At 39.8% G+C, this 6655-nt stretch overlaps 1 long non-coding RNA gene across 1 annotated transcript in view; it reads right to left on the bottom strand.

Moving 5' to 3' along the window:
* The window catches only part of LOC115803645 (uncharacterized), a 66790-nt gene that overhangs the window by 32443 nt on the left and 27692 nt on the right, over nt 1–6655 (bottom strand). The gene's annotated exons all lie outside the window — the stretch shown is intronic.

The following is a 6655-nucleotide window of genomic DNA, read 5'->3' as shown; positions in this document are numbered from 1 at the left end:
CTGTAAACAAAAAAAGATAAGTTATCTGCCTCCACAAACACGAATACACAAAGGTAGAGCAGTCATAGGATAACACCTACAGACACTCCCATTCAAAAAGGGGGAAAGGAGACAGCAGTCACTGGTCAATTAAACCCAGCTGGGCACATGCTGCTAGCTCCTCTATTACAGCTTAGTTGTACTGCTCAGGAATGATTCACTGTGGCTCATGGCTTCCCAGCTCTGGGTTGTTGGTTCATGTTAAGTAGCCATGTTCTTAGCATGCTTCCTGTCTATAGAAGGTTGGGATCCAAAGCCCTCTTTTCATTTTGTACTGTCTCTGTGCCTTTCAATCCAAGCTGATATAATCATTTTAAAAACTATGTGGATCAAGAGACTGAGAAGACAAGCCACAGACCAGGGAAAATATTTGTAAAAAACATATCTGATAAAAGATTGTTACCTAAAATATACAAAGAATTCTTTTTTTCTTTTTAAAATGTTATTGGAAAAGCTATCCTTCTGAAAAAGACTTCTTGAAAATAACTATTATTTTTCTTCTCAATGGTATTGTAACTAAGTTATTTCCTCTTCCTTTTCCTCACCTTTGGAAAGAAACCACAGAGCAGAGCCTTTGAGAAGAGAGCAACAGGTGGGCTGCCCATCATGTTGGGAGGGGTTCAATCAAAATATACAAAAAATTCTGAAAACTTAACAGTAAGAAAATGAACAACCCAATTTAAAAATGGGCAGAAGATCTGAACAGACACCTACCAAAGTAGATATACAGACAGCAAATAAGCATATGAAAAGATGCTCAACAGCATACTTTATTAGGGAAATGCAAATTAAAACAACGAGACACCACTACACACCTACGAGAATGGCCAAAATCTAGAAAACTGACACCACCAAATACTGGTGAGGCTATGGAGTAACACAAGCTCTCATTCATAGATGGTGGGAATGCAAAACAATGTAGCCACTTTGGAAGACAATTGGCAGTTTCTCACAAAATTATACATATTCTTACAATATGATCCAGCCATCACCCTCCCTAGTATTAACCCAAAGAAGCTGAAGACTTATGTCCTCACAAAAACCTGCATACAGATGTTTATAGCAGCTTTATTCATAACTGCCAAACTTTGGAAATAACCAAGATATCCTTCAGTAGGTGAATGGATAAACCATTCACACAATGGAATATTATTCGGCGCTAAAAAGAAATGAGCTATCAAGCCATAAAAAGACATGGAGGAAACTTAAATGCATAAGTGAAAGAAGCCAATCTGAAAAGGTTACACATTGTATGACTCCAACTATATGACCTTCTGGAAAAGGCAAAATTATGGAGGCAGTAAAAAGATGAATGGTTGTTAGGAGTTGGGGGAGGGATGGAGGAATAGGCAGAGCACAAAGGATTTTTAAGGCCTATAATAGTGGATATATGTCATTATACATTTGTCCAAACCTATAGAATATATACCAAAAGTGAACCCTAATGTAAACTATGAACCAGGCATGATAATGATGCGTCAATGTAGGTTCATCAATTTTACCAAAGGTACTACTCTGGTATCCGAGAGGGACAAGGGGCTATGTGGGAACTCTCTGTGCTTTCTGTTGCATTTTGTTGTGAACCCAAAACTGCTCTAAAAAATAAAGTCTTTTTTTTAACTGTGTAGATTTCTTGTGAATCAATTTATAATCCACTCCATTAGACAAAAATCACACCCATAAATTTCGGTATAGGTCCTTGAGCTCCTATAAGGGTCCTGAGGGACAATTCTCTTAAAATTCTTAGAGGACCTTTTCGTTTAATAGAGAAGATCTGTGAGTCATCTGTGAGAACAGGCATGGCATGTTCTCAAGATCCGTAGAGGGACTATTTGCCTTTGTGAGGCACGACATTAAATCTCCTGCAGCCTTAACTAGGAGTTTTATAATCACTCCCTTGGCTTTGTAGTTAAACCATGTTTTCTCACAATACTCTAGATTTGATCTCTTTCCATAAGACTTTTCTTAACTTGAAAATTGTCTGCCATCTGGAGAAACTGGAAAAATGAGTTTTATTTTCAAACTCAGTAAGTTCTGCTTCCTCTATATTTAACAATTCTTTCCTTAGCTTCTCTTTCTTAGTCCAGTTGGACTGCTATTAACGAAATGCCAAAGTTGGTGGCTTATAAACCACAAAAATGTATTTCTCACAGTTCTGAAGGCTGGAAGTCCAAGATCAGTGTGCCAGCATGGTTAGGTTCTGGTGAAAGCCCTCTTCCAGGTTACAGACTGCCAACTTCTCACTGTGTTCTCTCATGGTGGAAAGGGTTAGGGAGCTCTGCGGGGTCTCTTTTATAAAAGCAGTAATCCCATTCATGAGGGCTCCACCATTATGACCTAAGCGCCTCCCAAAGACCCCATCTCCTAGTACCATCACATTCGGCATTAACACTTGAATCTTGGGGGATACAAGCCTTCATACCACAGCACTGTGTCCTATCAATTTTACTATAGGCAGCAAGTAATAGCCAGAAAACACCTTCAAATTCATGCAATTCATTATAACCGTTTTCTACTTTCCACGTTACCATAAGTACAATGTTGCTAAACTTTCTGCTATTACATAACAAGGATCTTTTCTCCAGCTCCCAATGATACTTTTTCACTTTCCTTTAAACATTCACATCCTCCTTGAGAGCCATTAGGTTTCCACTAACAATCTCTTCAAGGTCCTCCACCGTCTGCCCACTGTCTAGTCCTGTCTAGTTTAGCTTCAGTCACTGCTGCATTTTGAGGTTTCTGTTACATGGCACCCCACCTCCAAACACCAAAATCTAACTCAGTTTCTATGACTGCATAACACACTACTCCAAAATTTAGTGGCTTAAAAGATCAACAATATTTATTTTGCTCAAGAATTTGCAATTTGGGCAGGCCTTGGTGGGGATAACTCATTTCTGCTCCATTCAAGGGAGACATAAGCAACAAAGAATTATAGATATTATGATAGATGTTTAGAGTACAGATGAGGGGCAAAAAGGAGACAGTGGTTAATTCCACCTGGGAAATCAGAAAAAGTAACCTTTGAACCGAAGTTGGGGGCTGACATGAAAAGGAGCAGGTATCGAACAGTGGGTTGTATTTGGAAAACCACAACTATATTGGTATGAATAAGTCCACTGAGGTGGGAAAGCAGGCAGGAAGTGACTGGTGACAGCTGAGGTGAAAAGCAAGGCTGAGATCAGATGATGTTGCTACAGGAGAAAGCAGGGGGCCTGGGGTCAAATCTGTTTAACGCTGCTACGGGGAATGGCTGCAGCTGAGAACTGCTAGGGACCGTGAAGAACTACAGCCGCTGAAGAGAGGCCCCTACGATAAGAGTCAATCAGAAGAAGCGAGACCAAGAGGTGCTGTCACAGAGAGAGGTTGTCGGAAGGTGCCACTTCAGTGGTACCTGAGAGAAAAGCTACCAGAAAGAAAAGCAAGAAAAGCCCTCAAAGGGAGCAGCCAGTAGGTCAGGCTGGGGTTCCCTGCACATTCTGTATTTCTAATTTACCTTTACCTTGGAGAGAGAGGTTTTCCCCAGTATCTACTTAACAGGCAGAGATGGTAATGATCATGAGAATTTCAATACAATTTATCTCCAGAACATCTACAGAAACCAGAAACTCAGTGAGGCCTGCTGTTATTTACACAGGCCAGACTATTTTCTCAGGTTCATGGCGGAGAAAGTATAAACCTGGAAAAGAGATCTGTATTCTCTCACAGTCATATTCTCTCTCTCTCTCTCTCTCTCTCTGCCCCGCTCTCCAGTTTAACCTACTAGATTTCTATATAACTACACATTAATCTCTTATTTCAAGCCCACTAGAAGCCAACAGGATGAACTCTCTATGGAATCCTGACTGTGTATTACATGTTTTCTCCTTGAAATGAAGTTTTATTTAGCAGTGACACTTTCTGGAATAGAATTGAGAACAACATTCAGAGAAAAGATTATTACTCTGTAAAATAAACACTATCTTACCAAGCCTTCCTTTCCTGACAGCCTAACTGCACTCCCGGTGCCTAAGGAGTCATGACGACAACTGAAGACACTGTCAGTTCTTATAGCTCAAGTGGACAGGAATTATAGTGGAAATTTCAAAGAGAATCACTAGTGCAACAACTGTAGCCACTCAGATAAGTAGATATGTATGAAGAATGGAAGTAGAAAAAAATGCCTCTTGTAAACTGACAAACCATGAGCACAATTCCCTGTAGCCTAAATGTCACTTATGCTTGAAAACAAGCTTACATGAAACTTAAATAGAGCCTGATCAGATAAAAAAAAATTTTTTTTAATATTTAGATTCAGGCAGCTCTAGCAGGAGTTGGTGGATCTCTATTTTATTGTTTCAACACTGACATGACTCAGTTATTTACTTGTGTTTTCTGATTCTTGCTCCTATAACCAACTGCTTATATCACTGTAACTTCTGTTTAAAAAAAATCAAAGAAAGAAAGAATCTCATTGACCAGCAAATGACCATTTCCATTACGCAGGCAGTGCATTCATGGCAGCATCTTGTAGGCCCTGGCTGGCTACAGACAGAGGGATAGACTACTGAGTCCAACAATCACCAATCAGCTGTAGATGAACTGGCAGAGTCACGTGGCACTGCAAAGAGCCACCATTTGCAAGGAACTGCCTAGAACTGCTTTCCTAGCAGGGACTGTGGCCATAACAAGTTCTACACAGATCGGATAGTATTCTCCTTGAGAATCTCCAGGCACTGATGTGCTCTGTTCTCAGCTCTGAGACCTCAGCCCAAAATCAGAGGGAAGAGGAAAAGTCCCATTTATCAACTTACTACATTAGTCTACTTTGAAATTTACATTATCTTTTAATTACTTATTTTAGTAGCTCTATTTAATAGCCTTTTTAAAATGGAAATCTTTAGGTAAAATCTTATAGACAGTTGGGTAGCAGAAATCCTTACATTCTTTTGATGTATGCAGTAGTTTCTTTATCCCAAAATTGTCCCCAGAGAAATCCCAATACCCCCAAAAGACTCCACAAAAAAATAAACAAAAATTTCCCCATTCTATCCAAAAGAAAATAAGTCAAGATAATTCTCCTTTGTTCAGAAAATATTTGAAGGCCTTCTAGTTACAACAGGTACCATTTGGACAAGTAGATTAGAATCTTGTGTAATCTATTCTCGGGAGTGAGCAAATATATTTTGGCTATTGCCAAAAGAACAGACATGCAGAAAAATAAATGCAATTGTGTTTGGGTAGTGATCTGGGTAGGAGAGGTTGGGGGAAAGGAAGAGAACATTGCAAACTATGACGCCAGCAACCTGCTATAAAGCCTACTCTCCATCATACCGTTTAAAGATTCTTCAAAACGAATCTATTTTCTGCAAAACCTCCCTACGACAGCTTACAGAATTGCAACATTCATTTCGGAGGCAAGTGGTCTAGTGACAAAAAAGGATGTTAAACTTAAGACCTGAAACTATACAACTCCTAGAAGAAAACATAGGGGGAAAGCTCCTTGACATTGGATATGACAATGATTTTATGATTTTATGGATATGACACCAAAAGCATAAGCAACAAAAGCAAAAATAAATAAATGGAACTATACCAAACTAAACAGCTTCTGCACAGTGAAAGAAAAAATCAACAGAATGAAAAGGCAATCTTCTTTTGCAATTCTATGGAATGCAAGAAAATATTTGCAAACCACATATCCAATAAAGGGTTACTATCCAAAATATACAAGTAACTCATACAACTCAGCAGCAAAAAAACCCCCCAAACAATCCAATTTTAAAATCGGCAGAGAGGGGCTTCCCTGGTGGCACAGTGGTTGGGAGTCCTTCTGCCGATACAGGGGGCGGGGGTTCGTGCCTCGGTCCGGGAGGATCCCACGTGCCGCGGAGCGGCTGGGCCCGGGAGCCATGGCGGCTGAGCCTGCGCGTCCAGAGCCTGTGCTCCGCAGCGGGAGAGGCCACGGCAGTGAGAGGCCCGTGTACCGCAAAAAAAAAAAAAAAAAAAAAAAAAAATCGGCAGAGAAAGTGAACAGACATTTTTCAAAAGAAAATATATAAATGGCTAACAGGTACATGAAAAGATGCTCAACATCACTAATCATCAGGGAAATTAAGACGAGATATCACCTCACATCTGTTAGAATGACTTATCAAAGAGGCAACAAATAACAAGTGTTGGCAAGGATGTGGAGAAAGGGAATCCTCGTGCACTGTTGGAGGGAACATAAACTGGTACATTCACTTTGGAAAACAGTAGGTAGGTTCCTCAAAAAATTGAAACTAGAACCACCATACAATCCAGCAATCACACTTCTGGGTATATATCCAAAGGAAATGAAATCAGGAACCCAAAGAGATACCTGTAAACCCACGTTCATTGCAGCCTTATTCACAAAAGCCAAGATACAGAAACAACCTAAGTGTTCATCAATGGATGAATAAAGAAAATGTTAAACACACACACATATATTATTCAGCCATGAGAAAGAAGGAAATCCTGCCATTTGCTACAAAATGGATGGATCTTGATGGCATTATGTTAAGTGACATAAGTCAGACACAGAGAGACAAATACTGTATGACCTCACTTATATGTGGAATCTGAAAAAAGCCGAACTAACAGAAACACAGTA

Source organism: Delphinapterus leucas, chromosome 2 (assembly GCF_059928025.1).
Source record: "Delphinapterus leucas isolate spDelLeu-1000000601 "Yukka" chromosome 2, BTC_Dleu_Yukka2, whole genome shotgun sequence".
Classification (NCBI taxonomy): domain Eukaryota; kingdom Metazoa; phylum Chordata; class Mammalia; order Artiodactyla; family Monodontidae; genus Delphinapterus; species Delphinapterus leucas.
This window is presented reverse-complemented; position numbering and strand designations above follow the sequence as displayed.